This window comes from Tasmannia lanceolata, unplaced genomic scaffold, assembly GCF_043159265.1.
Source record: "Tasmannia lanceolata isolate RefF3 unplaced genomic scaffold, GAP_Taslan_0.1 ptg000018l, whole genome shotgun sequence".
Classification (NCBI taxonomy): domain Eukaryota; kingdom Viridiplantae; phylum Streptophyta; class Magnoliopsida; order Canellales; family Winteraceae; genus Tasmannia; species Tasmannia lanceolata.
In genome coordinates, this window is record NW_027518695.1 from 55127289 (window position 1) to 55147347 (window position 20059).

The 20059-nt window shown below is 38.3% G+C and overlaps 1 pseudogene; it reads right to left on the reverse strand.

Moving 5' to 3' along the window:
• Positions 1-4117: 4117 nt before the first annotated feature.
• LOC143850480 (uncharacterized) overlaps positions 4118-20059 on the reverse strand; it is a 99866-nt pseudogene continuing 83924 nt past the window's right edge.

Below are 20059 nucleotides of genomic sequence, written 5' to 3' on the forward strand. Positions count from 1 at the left end.
CTCCTGTACACAACCAGCACCAGTCTTGCCTACATGCACGAATCGTGAAGTGGTTTATCTCAGTCATTTGGGTAGTGGACGCTAAGCAAGAAGAGTGGGTGCGTCAGTAGGATTGTGAAGTGAACATGATCCCATTATAATAGTTGGTGGACAAGAGTTAATAAGGTTATTTTACCAGACAAGACCCTTTATATGTCCTTTGACCTGAGAGGTCATATTGGTCTGTGGGCCAGTTCTAGATTCTTGGCCTATCTAACAGTGGTACTTCAATTGATCACCTCAAGGTAGTACTGGAACCTATGGTAAACTCACGAGGCTAATAGGATACCCAACATAGAATTCTCCATCCTTAATTGTGGGGATATCATCTACAGTTTTGGTTAGAACAGTAGGCCTAATAAAATAGACTGGCTAAGCGGATTTGATAAATGGTTTATCAATTTTTTTCTAAAATGCTTGCATATTTTTCAAATGATTTTGCAAATGCATTTGCAGGCCCTAAAGTGCTTGACTGGAAGGTATACCATGAGTGGACCAAGGGGATAGTATATGTCCACCCCCTATAGGACCCAACTCAGTAGATGTGGGAAGGAAAAGGGACTTGCACATATTAGTTATGATTTGGGGTATGATGATTTGGCGATCATCATTAGGATTACGTCTCGATGGAGGCCACTGATCGAATGCAATTGTACTCTTAATTGAGGAGCAAGATCGTAGTGGGGCCCATCATTGGGTTTTCTAGGATCGACCGTCGGAACCCTGCTACGATCCCACTCACAACTCGAATGGTCACGCATTTACTAGATTGCATGGACGGATTGGATCTGTTACATTTGATGAAGGGAAAAGATATATATATATATATATATATATATATATATATATATATATATATATATATAGATATATATATATATATATATATATATATATATATATATATAGATATATATATAGTCTTTAGTGTATACACTACTAGGAGTAGATAACTTATCTACTCCCTACCTTAAAATAACAGTTGGGGCCACATTGTTTGGGTGATCCAAAGCATTCATTTGATGGGCCCTCACATAGATAGGGTGTGCCCAGAAAATCAGCTCGATAGGATCATCCTAACGCTATGAACTGTGGAGGCAAAAATGGATGTGTATAAACCTTCACGAATCTGTCCATTTTTTGCCCCCATGGTTCATAGGGTTAGGATGATCCTATCGAGCTGATTTTTTGGGCACACCCTATCTATGTGAGGGCACATCAAATGAATGCTTTGGATCACCCAAACAATGTGGCCCTAACTGTTATTTTAAGGTAGGGAGTAGATAAGTTATCTACTCCAGGGAGTACCTTCTCTTTTCTCGTATATATATATATATATATATATATATATATATATATATATATATATATATATATATATAGTCTTTTAGTGTATACACTACTAGGACGTGTATGGCAAATTATTTTAGTTAAATGTTTACGAAAAGGTTAATTTGAGAATTTTAGAGAGGGAAATGATATCTGCGCCAAGTGTTTCGATAAACATGCGCTCCACTTGTTTGTCGTGCAGTATTTAAAGGGTTTAAAGAGCTTTCTCAGAACTGTAATATCCTCTGAAATCCCTGTAAATACTACACGACAAACAAGTGGAGCGCTTGTTTATCGAAAGACCTTGGCGCAGATATCATTTCCCTTTTAGAAAATATAGGATGGAGCTTTTATCCCATTGGATGGGAAGTAATTTTCTAATTTAATAAAATTTTTTTATTCATATTGCGAAAGAAAAAGGGAATAAATAATAAAACATTTTTGGCTTAAATGGGGTGGGCCCCGCTAGCTAAAAATGTCCACATCTCAATTGCTTTTATTTTGTTTAGAAAATTGAGAACAAATTTTGAATAATATCTCTTTAGAGATAAAGTAGGGAAAGTGGAGATTGAATTGCGAGATAAAGACAGAAGGAGATGAAATAGGAATTTCATTGAGAATCAAATCAAATCTAATATTTTGTAAAAAAAGGCCAAAAACATCCCACCCTAAGTGGAAATTCGTCCACCTCATCCCTTGCGGAAGTTCCATAAAACTTATTTCTTTTTTTAAAAGCTAGTTTTCTATATTTATGAGGATTGAGGGAGATTTCTTTGGAAACTTTGAAAATTAGAAATACACACTTTATATATACCTATTGGGACGTTTTCTACAGCACTCTAATCTTGAAAATTTGCCCATGTCTTGTAAAACGTCCAAAAAGTTCTCTCTCTTTCTCTTTATTTTCTCCATCTTCTTGTTCTTGTTTTTTAAGGACACTACAAAAGCTCGACAGGGGATTTTCATTTTTCCCTTATAGGTTCTAATATAGATCAACACCTATAAAGTTTTAATGTTTGCAGATTATTAAGGCAAGTTATTGATTCTGGCACACTTGTAATATTCGTAAAAGAGAGATCAAGGTACCTCTAGTGTTTTAGATTGCCAATGGAATCCGGCAATTCTGTAATGCATGCACAATGGAAATCTAACACACGTAAATCTAACACTCGTAACCCTCCTGATTTCAAGAAGAACACATGACATTACTGAGGAATGCCGAACATTTGCAAGGGTATTGTGATAGTTGATGTCCTCCATTCTAAAGTATTCATTGCCAGAAATGGATTGTGCAAGGTCATGAATCAAGTTATGCATCTTGTAACATGATCCGTAGTGAGATAACTCGGCCACCATTAATGGGCACTTTGTAGATAAGCATAACATTCTCCAAAAAGATAGACAGAGAGTGAACAGGTTGTTCCCGTGTCGTCCAGCGGAGCCTAGAAGAATCCTACCCTTGGTATAGTCAATACCTCACCCGTCCTGTTATGTTATGGAAGAATTGAGCTTATTGCTGGGCTGGTTATTTAGACCCAGCAATTGGCTGCCTGATTTCATCCCGTCCGTAGCACTTCGGGGGACACTGTGGCGTTTGAGCATAGTATTGAAAGAAGAACCTCCACGTCAATTCATCAAAATACTTGGAACCTATATCTTCCAATCGCTTCCTTCCTCCAGGTTGGTTAAATCCTTCTGCAATCTATGGATTAGAGCATCCTTCTCAAGCTTAAAATCCTTTGGATATAAAGAACAGTACATAAATTATTGTTGCAGACATGCAGGTAAGTTATCATAGCTAACTTTTAGTATTGGAATAATATTCTTTTCCATTTCTGATATTTCCCACATGTCACTTTTAAGGACATTCTTCCACTTGTTCTCATCAGTATTTGAACGCACGAGACCTCCAAGAGCTTCTATTGCCAAAGGCAAGCCAATACATTTTTTTCACTATCTCTTTACATTTTGCTATTAAGGTTGGAGGCGCATCGATCTGAGCTTCCCATTGTGAATGCTCGTTGTGTAAACAAGGACCAACTGTCATCCTCCGCTAAGCCATCCAAATTATAGGCAATTATTGTGCCCATGATACCTAAAACTTTTTAACTACTCGTAGTTATTATAATTCTACTTCCTTTTGCCCCAAAACTGAATGGAACCTATAGCCTCTGCGAGTCACTATGATTGTCATTCCATCCATCGTCTAAGACGAGTAGAAATCTCTTGCCACTAAACACTTCCCTGAGGCTAACTTCAAGTGGATCGATTTTGTTAAGACCACAAGGTTTCTTTGTCACTGATTCCATAATTGCTTTTGTTATTCTACAAATATCAAACTCTTCAGAGACACAAACCCATCCTCGAACTTGAAAATGATCTTCCACCCTTTTATCATTGTAAATGAAAATGATCTTCCACCCTTTTATCATTGTAAATAAACTAGGAAAGAGTTGACTTTCCGAGGTGCCCAATGCCGAATCTCGAAATAATGCATATATCCTTGGACGATGATGATACCGATTCATTCGAAACGAACAACAATTTTATTAACACCTCTTTATTGTCATCGTTTTACCTCGAGACAAAATTGGGATGGAATTAAGAAGAAAAGAGAAGAAGTTGTAATGTTGTATACCTACTGCTTCCTCTTTCTGGATTGATTTCCGCCTTCCAATTTTAATCGGAGCACTTCCGTTTCAAACTCGTCCATTACGTCATCCGCATCATATGCAACATCCTTAAGCTTTCAAAGCCAATCTTCCATTGCATTACTAGTTACTTGCTGTTCTTCAACATATTGAAGCACAGCTTGAATGGTGGATAATGTGCTTGAGAGGTTTTTTATCTCCTCATCAACACCCCACAGTAATTTAATCTCTTTTATTGCTTCCTTCAATTTTCCGACAAGTTTATCAACAATGGGAGATAGTAACAGTTCCATCTTACTCATATGTTCTTTCTGTATAAAAATGAAGAATCGGCAACAGTTGCAGAGACCTTTTTTTTTCTTACGACTCGATTTTGGCTCTACAGCAATAAAAGAAAGTTTGATTGTAGAAAATAGTGCTTCTTCAGATGCTATTTGATCTCTGTTACAATTTTCCAAATCAATTCTCTACAGTTTATGGCGGGCCAAAGAGCATAAGACAAAAAAAAAAGGAGACAAAAATCAATAATTCTTCTTCGGATGTTCTTTGTTCTCTAGCTTCCAATTTTCGAAATTAATTTTATACTGTATATGGCCAGCCAAGGAGACAAAAAAATATATAAAGAATCAACAATTCTTCTTTGGATATTCAATTTTCTAATTCAATTCTATACAGTTTATGGCTGGCCAAGGACAAGACACAAATGTATAAAGAATCAATAATTCTTCTTCGAACGTACTTTAATCTCTCTTCCAATTTTTCAAATTAATTCTATTACGGCCGGCCAAGGAGCATAAGACAAAATAAAATTTAAAAAAGAAAAGAAAAGGAGACAAAGAATCAATAATAATTCTTCGTTGAATGTTCTTTAATCTCTCTCTTCCAATTTTCCAAATCAATGAGTTTATGGGTGGGCCAAGGAGCATAGGAGAAAAAAAAAGGACAAAGAAGAAAAGTTCCTTTTTCTTCTCTGTTCTCTCTCTCTCTTTTTAAATTAATTAAAATAAATCTTGTCAAGGGATTATTACAGTTCCCAACAAGATCTTACAAAGCAATTAAAAAGAAACAGTGGGCCCACATTGTTTGGATGATCCAAAGCGTTCATTTGATGGGCCCTGACATAGATTTGCCTAAAAACTCAGCTCCATGGGATCATCCTAACCCTTCAATCTATGGACGAACTGTAAACTGAGGGGGTCTACGTTACACAAATTGAAACCACAGGGGGTCTACTTGTAACTTTTTAAACATTAGGGGTTAAGTTGAATGTGTCAGAAACCACAGGGGGTCTAAGTGTATTTTTCCCTTCTTTTTTCTTCTCTCTCTCTTTCTCTCTTAAATTAATTAAAATAAATCTTGTCAAGGGGTTATTACAGTTCCCAACAAGATCTTACAAAGCAATTAAAAAGAAACAGACAAGCTGCGTTTGTGCAATTATCAAAGAATGGTTGTGCTGGTATCATTTCCTAATCAAAATATGGTTTTTTACGGTTTCGGAAAAAAAGAAGCATTAATAGAAACCAAGATAATAAATGTTACTATAATCTTCCTATTAAACAATATTATAAGTCTCCCTAACAAATGATGCTAACCGTTAAATTGATGGCTTGCAAACTGATAAATGGCAGAGGGTCCACATTAGATACGAAACATTCCTGCAAAGGGATTGATGGGGTATGAAAAACAACAGCCTATTAGCTGTCGACACGTGGCCCCAGGATGGCCCACCACAAATCCGACACCTGTCCAGGGGTGTTATGGTAATTACCTTGGAGTAGGTGAACTCAACCCTATAACAGGCCGACACCTGTCCTGGGGTAGGTAACCCAACCACCCCAGGTTTCCCTCTATAAAAGGGCTTTCAAAGCTCAAACCAGAGGGTAATAACTTCTCAACTTACCACTCTTAAAAACTCGCTCTGCACTCCTGCTGATACTGACTTGAGTGTCGAAGGGCCAGTCCAGAGTCACGACTACGGGTTGGTCTTCTGACCTCGTTCGTTCATGTGCAAGACTCAGCTCCTTCACTTCGATTCCGCAGAACTCGGCTTCTTCACTTCGGCTCCTCGGGTCCTCCAGCTCAGCTCTTACGTCACTGCCGTATCTGTTACCGATTTTAGGCCCAACAGATTGGCGCCATCCGTAGGACCCCCGAACTAAAAGCTGTTCAAATCCCCTTACAATATGGCAGGACGGAGGAATGCTCGGGTACCAACCGCAAGAACTACCCGAGCCGTGCTACCTCGTAGGACCCGGAGTGAGCGAATTGCCTCACAGATGGTGGCTGCTTTTGCTACAGCAGAACAGAGCCGAGCTCGTTCAGAACACCTCAACCTCACGCCCACTCCGGATCAAGTTCAAGCTCTCTTTCAGCAGATGACGGCTCTCGTCGGTCAGTACCAGCAGCTACTCCAAGCACCTCCCCAACATCCTCCAGAAGCTCCACGACCCGTACAGGAAAGGTCGAATGACCACAGGGGAGAGTCAGCGCCCCACGGTGAAGACCGGACTCACCACTCAAGGCAACTCCATCACTCCAGAGCCAGGCATGCCCATAAAGAGCCTCACCGCCGCCGGAGGTCGCGGTCCCGCTCTGCACAAAAGCACCGAGTCCATGATGACCGCGCACAGCAAGAAAAGTCCCGGCCTCGTCGAAGGAGTCCGGAAAGTCAGTCAGGCTCTGCGGCGAGCCCGTCAGTGGAGAGAAACAGATCGCCGGACCGACCAGACCGCAGAGCTGATCCGATGCTTCGAAGGATAGAACAAAATGGACCACCGTATAGAAGAGCTGGCAAAAGACCATAGCCGGCCTGCTGCGAGGACGTTCTCAAGCAGAACGCCTTTCACCGACGACGTTATGAACGCCCCGGCGCCCACAGGGTTTATAATGCGAACCATCCCGCAATATGACGGGACCACTGACCCTAACACCTTCCAATGTCAGGCATGGACCCAATTGTTTCTTGTTATCCATTGCAAACAGAGTATATTTTTTTGGTTCCATAGCCTATCCATGGATGTCAACTCTTATTCATTTTGTAGGTACGTCTTAGTTTCGAGCCCTAGCTCCGGATCAAGAGGTATCTCATATATCGCCACTCATGCTATGCTGTGAGGGCACCGTTTCAAGAGTTCATTAGTAGAGCTCTCCTTCACATGTGAAGATCCAAAGAATGAGGGGATCTACATTCTCATCATTCTCAAGTCGGGGTCCACAGGCTGGCAACTCTGCTGAGGATCTTTTGAAATATTGCCTAACTCTGTAATAAATGCCATTTTAATTAATTTTGAAGAAATTTGGGCCAAAATCATTTTAAATGAGAACTTTATCGTTAGAATCCAGGGGCACCGAGTAGGTGCGTAATAAAACAAGGGCCCTCACACTCACTCTTATCCCTGCATATATTTTCCTGTTAAGTGGTTATTTTTCTGCTATGGTTTGTTGTGGATGGATATCAGATCACCTATTTGGGGTACTACGAGCAGGAGGGTTTCTGGGCTATACCTGCCCCCCCCCCATCACTGCACCTGTAGTACACTCAATTCTTGGACACTTCGTGTGTAAAACGGACATTCGTGCATTGGAGGGAACTCTCAATGCACAAGTAACTATGCACCGGCCAGAAGGACCTCAGCCTTACTCCCTCTATATATTGCATTTGCCCTTTGTTTGCATATAGGTACGGACATGTGTTGCTACACGTGAGCCTAGAGTTAGAAGCCTTGTCCTATCTATAGATTAGGGTAGTTCATCTCGTGTGGCTACAACACGGTCCTAGTACACTCACAAGTCTGTCATGAGTCAAGACTCCCTTGACTCCGCTAGATTAGACTAGGGATGGTGGCCCTGGTTAGGATATATATTATATATATTTATCTATATTTATATTGATTATTAGATTATGGCTTTCTTATTTAGTGAAGTTTCCCTATTTAATCCAATCAATTATATCAATCCATCTTTCAGATCTAGACTTGGTCAGTGGTTTCTACTTGCCACCCTCATGGCCAGGGTCTATCTTTTGATCCATTGATGGTAAATTCGATCCTAATATTTGATTAGACTAGGACCTACTCATTTGGTTATTCTTCTTTGACTAATTTTATCCATGATATCAATTCTCTTTAGGATTTGGATGTTTTCTTTTATTTTGCCCATCCCTGGGTCATGCATGCTTGGGTAGTCCGTCTTCTCGGGGATGTATGTTCCCATTTCACATGATTTTCACCCAAAATTCTTCAAAGTAAATAGAAAATGGCATAAGAGACCTAGTGTGCTCGGGCGTGTGGGGTGCCTAACACCTTCCCTGCTCATAACCAAGCATGGACCCAATTATTTCTGGTTATCCATTGCAAACAGAGTATTTTTTTGTTCCATGGCCTATCCATGGATGTCAACTCTTTCATATTTTTAGGTACGTCTTGATTCAGGACCACATCTCTGCATCAAGAGGTATCTCATATATCGCAACTCATATTGTGAGAGCACCTTTCAAGAGGTCCTTGGTAGAGCTCTCCTTCACATGTGGAGATCCTGAGGATGAGGGGATCTGTCCCTCACCATTCTCGGATCAGGGTCCACAAGCTGGCGACTCTTTCATATTTTTAGGTACGTATTAATTCAGAACTACGTCTCCGGATCAAGAGGTATCTCATATATCGCCACTCATATTGTGAGGGCACCTTTTCGAGAGTTCCTTGGTAGAGCTCTCCTTCACATGTAAAAATCCTGAGGATGAGGGGATCCGTCCCTCACCATTCTCGGATCGGAGTCCACGCTGCCCAGCACACCACAAGTCAGAAGGTGGCAAGAAAATGTGTACCCCACCTGTTCACAAGAGATTTTGCCAGAGACAAATCTCAACACTGGACTCAACCATACCATGACAAGCAAGAGCTCCGCCGTATCCCAGAAATCTCGCTATAAATGTACACGGCTATTAGAGTTAGTGCCTTAAAAGCCAGTACATTCTATATATTGTCATTTAAGTATTTATAAAGGTTTCATTTCATGACATTTATTGGGTATTATCTAATTGAATATGTTCCATGCGCTTATTATTTGACACATATTCGGCCCTAGGTAGCAATGAGGAATACCATGCTCAAGGATTCATAGATCCTAGGGAGTAGGGAGATATAGTATCTCGGTTCTTTATGAACCTTGAATGTTCCTGGTTAGGGTCAAGATTGGACATCTCCTCATGTACACAACCAGCACCAGTCTTGCTTACATGCACGAGTCGTGAAGTAGTTTATCTTAGTCATTTGGGTAGTGGAAGCTAAGCAAGAAGAGTGGGTGCGTCAGTAGGATTATGTAGTGAACATGATCCCAGTAGAATAGTTGGTGGACAAGAGTTAATAAGGTTATTTTACCAGACAAGACCCTTTATATGTCCTTTGACCTGAGAGGTCATATTTGTCTGTGGGCCAGTTCTAGATTCTTGGCCTATCTAACAGTGGTTCTTCAATTGATCACCTCAAGGTAGTACTGGAACCTATGGTAAACTCACGAGGCAAATAGGATACCCAACAAAGAATTCTCCATCCTTAATTGTGGGGATATCATCTACAGTTTTGGTTAGAACAGTAGGCCTAATAAAATAGACTGGCTAAGCGGATTTGATAAATGGTTTATCTTTTTTTTCTAAAATGCTTGCATATTTTTTGAAATGATTTTGCAAATGCATTTGCGGGCCCTAAAGTGCTTGACTGGAAGGTATACCATGAGTGGACCCAGGGGATAGTATATGTCCACGCCCTATAGGATCCAACTCAGTAGATGTGGGAAGGAAAATGGACTTGCACATATTAGTTATGATTTGGGCTATGATGATTTGGCGATCATCATTAGGATTACGTCTCGATGGAGGCCACTGATCGAATGCAATTGTACTCTTAATTGAGGAGCAGGATCGTAGTGGGGCCCATCATTGGGTTTTGTAGGATCGACCGTCGGAACCCTGCTACGATCCCACTCACAACTCAAATGGTCCCGCATTTACTAGATTGCATGGACGGACTGGATCTGTTACATTTGATGAAGGGAAAAGATATATATATATATATATATATATATATATATATATATATATATAGTCTTTTAGTGTATACACTACTAGGAGTAGATAACTTATCTACTCCCTACCTTAAAATAACAGTTGGGGCCACATTGTTTGGGTGATCCAAAGCATTCATTTGATGGGCCCTCACATAGATAGGGTGTGCCCAAAAACTCAGCTCGATAGGATCATCCTAACGCTATGAACTGTGGAGGCAAAAATGAATGTGTATAAACCTGCACGAATCTGTCCATTTTTAATCGGAGCACTTCCGTTGCAAACTCGTCCACTACATCATCCGCATTGTATACAACATCCTTAAGCTTTCAAAGCCAATCTTCCATTGCATTACGAGTTACTTGCTGTTCTTCAACATATTGAAGCACAGCTTGAATGGTGGATTATGTGCTTGAGAGGTTTTTTTATCTCCTCATCAACACCCCACAGTAATTTAATCTCTTTTATTGCTTCCTTCAAGTTTCCGACAAGTTTATCAACAATGGGAGATAGTAATAGTCTATCTTACTCATACGTTCTTTCTGTATAAAAATGAAGAATCGGCAACAGTTGCAGAGACCATTTTTTTTCTTAAGACTCGATTTTGGCTCTACAGCAAGAAAAGAAAGTTTGATTGTAGAAAATAGTGCTTCTTCAGATGCTGTTTGATCTCTGTTACAATTTTCCAAATCAATTCTCTATAGTTTATGGCGGGCCAAAGAGCATAAGACAAAAAAAAAAGGAGACAAAAAAGTATATAAAGAATCAACAATTCTTCTTTGGATATTCATTGATCTCTCTTTCAATTTTCCAATTCAATTCTATACAGTTTATGGCCGGCCAAGGAGCATAAGACAAAATAAAATTTAAAAAAGAAAAGAAAAGGAGACAAAGAATAAATAATAATTCTTCGTTGAATGTTCTTTAATCTCTCTCTTCCAATTTTCCAAATCAATGAGTTTATGGGTGGGCCAAGGAGCATAGGAGAAAAAAAAAGGACAAAGAAGCAAAGTTCCTTTTTCTTCTCTGTTCTCTCTCTCTTTTTTTAAATTAATTAAAATAAATCTTGTCAAGGGGTTATTACAGTTCCCAACAAGATCTTACAAAGCAATTAAAAAGAAACAGTGGGCCCACATTGTTTGGATGATCCAAAGCGTTCATTTGATGGGCCCTGACATAGATATGCCTAAAATCTCAGCTCCATGGGATCATCCTAACCCTTCAATCTATGGACGAACTGTCAATTGAGGGGGTCTAATTTACACAAATTGAAACCACAGGGGGTCTACTTGTAACTTTTTAAACATTACGGGTTAAGTTGAATGTGTCAGAAATGACAGGGGATCTAAGTGTATTTTTCCCTTCTTTTTTCTTTTTTCACTCTTTCTCTCTTAAATTAATTAAAATAAATCTTGTCAAGGGGTTATTACAGTTCCCAACAAGATCTTACAAAGCAATTAAAAAGAAACAGACAAGCTGCGTTTGTGCAATTATCAAAGAATGGTTGTGCTGATATCATTTCCTAGTTAAAATATGGTTTTTTACGGTTTCGGAAAAAAAGAAGAAGCATTAATTCAACCGAGATAATAAATGTTACTACAATCTTCCCTATTAAACTTAAACAATATCATAAAGGTTGTAATTTTTTAGACGCCAATTTTCATTTTTTAATTATAGAAATAAGACGTTATTGGTTGCAATTTTTTATTTGTATTGAAAGCCTTCTTTTAATATTCTTTATTATAAGAAGAAATCTCCTAAAGTTTAGTTGATTAGCAAAATCTCCTACAACACATCGACAAGAAATCTCAATCTCAACTAACATTAAATATGTAAGGCTCCACATATAATGGAAAAGTTTTATATTAATTGGTCTGTCGATCTGGTGGTTGATTATGAGCCATTGATCAATACCTTGATCAGATCATCCAATCTATATGGCAATGGGACCAAACTCAATGGAAATGATCGAACATGAATCCAACTCAATGGCCGTGTGGTCTGAATGTTTCACCATGTCAATCCAGTAGGACCCAATGTCGATGGTGACATAAATGTGCAATACCGACCGTTGATCTTGTAGAACATTTTAATGATAGAATGCAAAAAGATGGCAGATGGACCTGATCACTTAGATAGGACCCACGCGAGGCCGCAGATTGACTACTAGGAATGAACCTAACAACCACATTTTTTATAATTTTATACCCTGAAAACTGCTTCGTAGAAACCCTAAATGTCAAGAGGTTAGGATAATCCCTGATAAAGGTGGGGCCAACGGAAATGACTGGATCGACTGCCCCGATCATGTCCACATGACATGCATAGGGCACACAGTAGGAAAGTGGGCCCTACTGTAGTGGACCACTGCCTTAAGTCTCCCTAACAAATGATGCTAACCGTTAAATTGATGGCCTGCAAACTGATAAATGCCAAAGGGTCCACATTAGATACGAAACATTCCTGCAAAGGGATGTCTAATTGCTATGTTGGATCCGAAGTTTTGAGGCTTTCAATGATTAAAAGCCTACCACTGTAATTTCAGAACAAAGTTATCACCAAGGAGATCTAAAGTATATATTTTAAGTCTTTCAGTATAAATCTACAAAATGAAAAAAAAACACTTAAAATAAAATAATGAAGAGTTTTTTTTGTTCTAAAACAAGAATCAATTAGTCTTTCATTTCCTACACTCAAAGAAAGGCCAATCCATGATGGCTCTTAAGAAGACCCAAAGTTTGAAGCCATTGCAATGTAATAGCAGAATGGGGCAGTGGCATTTTCAACCGACAGCTTCAGTCGGGCAATCCAATCCATGCTAAGCCCTAGGATTTTTTTTGAGGTAGATGATAATAGATTGGTACACTTTTCTTGAGATTTTGCCCACCAATGACTATCTACTCTAGTCCGGTTCCTGAACCTTGCTCGTTAACTTATGCGAGAGAGAATGAATAGGGGTGCTACTTGGGTGTTCGGGCTGAGATTTGCTAAAAAATGATTGGAATCAACATGAACCCAGCCCAATTGTATACTAAAAGCTCAAGCCGAATTCCAAAAAATCAACCCGAGTTGCACCCCTATGAATAAGAGACAATAGGGATACACCCGAACGAAAGAGGAGTTCGGCTAAAGCTTGGTATTCTTATTTTCATTTTCTAATTTCAACCCAGTGTCATAGTGCCACTTTAAAAGGAGTCAAAACATTGAGGAAAAAAAATCAGAGATCTATGGGTATCCTTCACAAAACAATCCAATCGGTGATCTTGTCACATTGGGAGAGCAATACTAGCATCGGTGCTGCTAGGCAAAGCGGTATGCTCTGACCGGAACTTGGAGTATTATTAAAATCTAGTGGTGCAATTTGCATCGGTCGGTTTGAGGTTTTGTTTGAAAAAATGAATTAGAATTAACCCAAACTTGACCCGATTTTATGATAAAAGGTCAACCCGAATTCCCAAATATTGAATCGAGCTTCACCCCTATTTAAATCCTTGTCGATAAGATTCCGTTGTCACACATTTGAATCTAATTGGAAAACATAGTTAACTAATGCAATTGAGGAAACTAAGGGTGCGTTCTTTAACATTCTTTAGAACGATTTTCAGTTGTTTTAGCCTAAAAAATGAGAATTCTGTTCTTTAGGAATTCCAAATTTTCAACAACTCGTCTAAGAATTCATCCTAATTTTTATAGACATTATTTTATGGAGCAAACGTTTCTCGCTTCACAGAGAATTGGGCGCTATGTCACGATCTTCCCCTCTCTCCACTCTCAACTTCTAGTGTGAAACATGTCCACTCTCCACCTTTTTAGGGTGAAACCACATTTTCCACATCATCTGCCGCACAAAATCGAGAATTTTTAAAGATAAATTAAAGGGATAATTACATTTACACCCCCTAAACTATGGCCAAATTCCACTTCTGACCCGGTGGTCTCGACTTCACCAAAGACACTCCCTCATCTTTCTGACATTTTAAGTAGACCCCTTCCATTGACGGTCCGTTAGTTTAACCTGAGGGAATTACTTAAATTAACCATGGTTAATATTTTGAAGACAGAAATACCTTCGTCACTGGTTTTAATTGATTAGGGTTACGCCATTTCCTTCATCACGGCCACCGCCGCCGTCACCATCTAGCTCATTTTTGAAACCCTCTTTCTTTCACCCACGACCCATTTCTGAAACACAAAAACAAAAGTATATGTGTGTGTGTGCGCGCGCACGCGCGTATAGAGAGAGAGAGAGAGAGAGAGAGAGAGAGAGAGAGAGAGAGAGATTCTCTTCTCTTCTTCAAGACACATCCACCACTGACAATGAAACTCCACCCCATGGCTACATCAAACCCACATTTCTAGAAAAAAATACTGATAAAAACAAAAAAAGCCGTAAAATATTAGGGTTTCTGTGCAAATCATGATAATAATGTGAATGAAGACAACTAAAACTCCTACATCGAGGGTTTGTGTTGATAAATAAATAAGGGTTTGAATGAAAACCTAATTCTCAGTTTTCACGTATGAAAACCCTAATTATTGGTTGGGGAAGGCGAGGGCATTATAGTCATTTCCTCCTCTATGTCCACTCCGTCACGTTAAAAAAACCCATTGCAACCTCAGGGGTGTCGTTGGTGAAGTTGATATCATGGGGTTAGAAGTGGAAATTGGCCATAGTTAAGGGGCTGTAAATGTAATTATCCCTAAATTAGAAAAACACAATTCTGATTCCAAAGGACTCTAAAGGATAAAGATTAATTCTAATTTTTAGAAAGAACATCTCCAGAATTGTTGAAGAACACACCCTACGGCTTTGTTTGGATTGAAGAATTTTTTTGAAAAAGTTTGGAAAGGAAAAGTATTTCTAAAATTTCCTACCACTTTTACACATGAAAAGAAAAAAAAAAAGATAACTTGAACCAGAGTTTTGATAGGGTGCCCGCAATCAAGTACCGTCAAAACCGTACCACCCTTGATATTTGATCCAACAGCAGCACACCTTTTAAGTAATTTTAAGAGGCTGCTGTTGGATCAAATATCAAGGGTAGTATGTCTCACGTACCATCTTGACGGGACTTCATTGTCGGCCACCATATAATTTCTCCTTGAACCAACCTATTCAATTTTTATTTAGAGGGACCTTAACTTCTACGATGATATCCTCATAAATTAACCATAAGCGTATCATTTCTTTCTAAATCATGGAAAGAGAAAAAATCGTGCAAATTTTTTTTTCCATTGGAAATATTTTTCTTGCATTCCAAACAGGGCATGAAATCTCTTTCAATGCCACCAAAATATATTCTTACTTGCACATGTAGGCCCTGTTTGTTTTGGATTTTGAGAACTAGCTGTCATTCCAAAACTGATTGTTGGGCTCAAATTTATGTTTAATTTTGAGCTAATCTGGTAGGCTAAACGAGAGGGGATGGATTTATTTATTTAGGAAAAGCAGGCAACTCATACCGATCAGAAGGTACAAAATAAAGTCTTGTGGTCAAGCGGTATGCGCCTATACGTATAGGGGTCTCCAATGAAGGCATTTCTTTGGACCAGTCCAAGGTGCCAAAAAACAGTTTTGAACTCACAAAGCGCATTTATAATTACATGGAAAACTATCAAACGGTTCAAACAAATATAGAATTAAATGCACTTTGTTAAATTGGACCAATGGAAGTGCCCTTGTAGATGATTTTTTGCAAGGGCACCCTTCAGTTTATAATTCCTCAACGGAATAGGAATGAAAAAAGGAAATTAATTAATTTTTGAATAAAAACCCTAACGCTCAGTTTGTTTGAGATTGTGACAACCGATTGTGGGCTCCAAATCGATTATTGGATTCAAAATTAAGTCCAATAATCTGTTTGACTAGCACAATCGGTTTTCAGAATCTAAAACGAACAGGGCCTAAGGTAGAAACCCGTTTTATTCTAATAATTGTTTCCAATGCAAAAGAAATTTGAGAGAAAATATGAGAAGTGATATATTCACCCCTTTTTTATTTTGAGTCTGATTGGCCTTTGGGTCCGGACTTCTTTGATGACAGGGAGACATAAGAGTTTTCAAGCATTATGTTGAAAGGAATAGGGCCTTAGGGCTATTAGACTCAACCAGGTAAAGCTAGCATTATGTTGTTTTGCGAACACCCACTTTTTTATTTATAAACTCATAAATTGTCACATGTTGTTTTGATAACTACAATTGTAATTATTCCATAAATATTTGAATTGATATTGGCACCTATTTTCTATTTTCAAAAGGGAAATGTTATCAGCACTACTGTATATTGATGAGGGCACTCCTCACTTTATTAAAAGTACGTTATGGTCAACACTATAGGATGATCCAAACTGTCCATTAGATGGGCCACAGCCTAAATAGGGTGTGCCCCAAAAATTATTTCCATAGGTTGATCCCAACCCTCCGATCATTATAGTAGTGATGATGACATTTCCCTTTCATAATTATAAAGTTTATGTTTTCATTCTATAAAATTAGGTTTGTCACAAATTATACTCTAGAATAAATTTTTTTCATTACCAGAGAAGATGATTTTTTCCTAAAAAATTAAAATAATAATTCTCATAAATGAGTTAAGAAGCATGATTCTGATTCTAGAAAGAATTCCAAAGAATAAAAAATGATTCTGATGTCAAGAATGGGAATAAATAGGATGGTAAAAGAACCGGTTTCTTAGAATACAAGTCGACAAGGCCAACATACTACTTCTCATTGGCGGGATATCAGATCATAGCCTCCGTGAGATATAACATGAAATCCAAATTAAATACTTTCCCCAATCATGGTCATAAAACATATCCGAAGCTTATCATAAATAAGAAATTAGAATCTCAAAAAACATGCTAGAATTTAATCTAGATAACAATTTGTTACAAAACATATTTTGGTATTTTCATGAATAAAATATCCAGGTCTCAAGAAAAGTTATTTCTAAATAGTAGAAATCTCGAAAACACAAAAGTTAGAAATCCTTTTTGAAGACATGCACAGCAATACAAATCTTGTTGTCAAGACATGCGAAGCAATAAATGGAAAATCTTTCGACAAGACATGCAAGACCTGGTTTCAACAAACAGGATGTTGAGAAAATCCGCTAGGTAAATCCGATCCGATCGTGCACAAATGAACAGAAAAGTAAAAATAGGCCAATTCCTTTCCTTGCTTCTCTCACCCAAGCTTATCTTTTCATGTGCTAATCCATAATTGTCGACTATGAATCCTCTTCCAATTAGGTCTTTTCCTTCCTATTTTCCTTCTACAAGATCGTTCCCATTTGAATGGATTCTAATGGAGTTTACTCCCCATATTATAGGCCGTGAATCGAGTTTTCTCTCTGGTTTTTATTGTGTCATAGTTAACACCATATGCTTTTTTTTAATGGCAGGATAACTTTTATTAAACAGAAAAGGGAAAGGATAAACCTACAGACTGAGAATATCAGAGTAAACCCCAAAATAAAGATAAAAAAATATTAAGCATAACCAAGTCATGGGGAAGAAAATAAAAATCTCTAAATAGGCATAGCTATCACAGAATGAGCAATTCGAACAGCTTGTTCCGAAAGGGAGATACATCCAATCATTCATTTCAAGTAATCCAATGAGGTGAGAGAATGTCCATCACGTGGAGGTAGGCCGACTATATTGTAACAAAGGTTTGATCCCCACTATATTGTAACAAAGATTTGAAGGTCCCGATGTATCGACCATCAGGAAATTTTGAAATATTCTCAAATAGATTGGACACAGTTATATAGAACTGTTTCTTGGACTATCGTTTGAAAAAAAAAAACTGTCTGTTGGACTCTTTTTTTAATTAAAAACTGTCTATTGGACTCTTACTCTTTTTTTTTTAATAAAAAACTGTCTATTGGACTCTTCTATTTCCAACAACCACATTTTGAGCCCTACATGTGCCTCGTTGATGTGAAAAGATACATTCATCCGACCCGTGAATACATATCCACCCTATTGCTGTTCAGGCCACCTTGATCGGATGATCTTAGCCCATTGACTTATTAGGCCTCCTTTTGGATTTCCCCAATAGAAATTTAAAGATTGATTTTCACAAGGCTTAATCTTTCAATGATTGTAGGACTTAGGGCTTGAGACTGTGGCTTTGGGTTGCAACCACAAGGTTTGGGTTCAATCCATGCCTATATACCTCGAAGAAAGAAAAAGACTAAAAGATCAAACAATGTTCTAGCTTTTGTTCAAAGATATCAATGCTGCCCACTAGTAAGGAAAGAAAAACAATTCATATAGATGGAGCTTCAAAAAAAAATTGGGTAGTGCATCCAAAGGCATTCAAAATAGAATTGCTAATGGAAATTTCATTGTTGGCCCTTTGGATTTTTTTTTGTTGCTATTAAGAATACTGTAATGCAACAGTCTAGACTTTTTCCTATGCTAAAAAACAAGAACAACATGCTCTTTCATTTCATAAATTCAATCACAGGCTAATCTATGAGTCTCATTTAAGTATAAAACCAATATGACAGTACAAAAAGACCGTCAAAATGATGGCCTGTTTCATGGGAAACCAGCCACACCGGCTCACTTTTCAGCAGATTTTGTCTTCATTCATGATGTGGCTGGTCTCACACGCAACAGACCATCTGCGAAATGCCTATTGCTATGGAAGCTAGCAAATCCCATGTAAAAATTATAATTAAGCTCTATCTTTACCAAATTCTGTAAATGACCTTATCTTTAGTAATCACCTTCTTGCACTTGCAAATTGAGAGTGCCACATTTTTTTAGAAATTAGTAGTGGCAACTTTGTGCCAATGTTTGTACAAAGTGACCACAAGACCCTTCACAATGCCTGCATTTATAGATTATAATTTCTTAGGTAAGGGCATTTTCAAAATTATGTATAAGACAGGAGCTTAATTATAGGGCAGTGATAAATCGAACCCCCAAAATGATAAATCGACTCCCCATGTGTCTATCTCTCTCCTCTTTCTCTCTCTAACCCAGAGGAGAGAGAAAGACACATGGGGAGTCGATTTATCATATTTGGGAGTCGATTTATCACTCCCCTAATTATATTGTGAGGAAGTCTAAACTGAAGGGAGCCCTTGGAAAAAGAGGTAAAAGGGCTCTCCTATTGGCTACACATCACCATCATGCATAATAATGGCTGAAAAGTTAAACATGATGGTGACGTGCAGCCAATGGGGGAGCCCTTTCACCTCTTTTTTGCAAGGGCTCCCTTCAGTCTAGAATTTTTAGTAGGTATCCAAAAGATGCCCCAAAGTTTTTTAGTGAAGATTTAAACTAGCAAAGCATATTTTTTTAATCACCGTGCTTGGATTGCAGGTGAAATATTTCTTGCAGAATTTTTTTTACTTTGGAATTTTTCCATTTCCGCGATTTACATTTATTTGAGTTTTTTTTTTCAACCCAGAATTTATCTCATGGTTTTAGAGCCTTTTCAATTGCATATAAGTTAATATATTTTATATGTTACAAATTAAAACCTATATTACAATTTAACAAGTACTTATATAGACATGCCAATGATTCAATTGCAAGAATCAACAGCCGACGCCCTGTTATAAGCTCCAGTAGCAAAACCCCAAACGCAAACACGTCGGTTTTTTCATCGACTATACAGAAGAATAATCATCACCGTCCATCTACGATCGGTCCACAGAGAAGGGTGGGGTTCACCAAATGACATAGTGAAGTTGTTTCTTACCCAAATGTTCCTTCAATGGGGAAAACTATGTGGTGGTTCCATTTCTCAGGAAGCCATTTTGCTAATCCAAAATCAGAAATCTGCAAGGTGAAAGGAGAAAATGATATTCCAAAGAACATATACATTTGGAAAAGTAAACAAAGAATTTGTAAAGACAGGGAAATGATAGTATGAGATGCACTTATGTGAGAGCTCCCATGAGGTGCAGCAATTGGAACCACACACATTATTTCAGCACATTCTGAACCATTGATCTTGT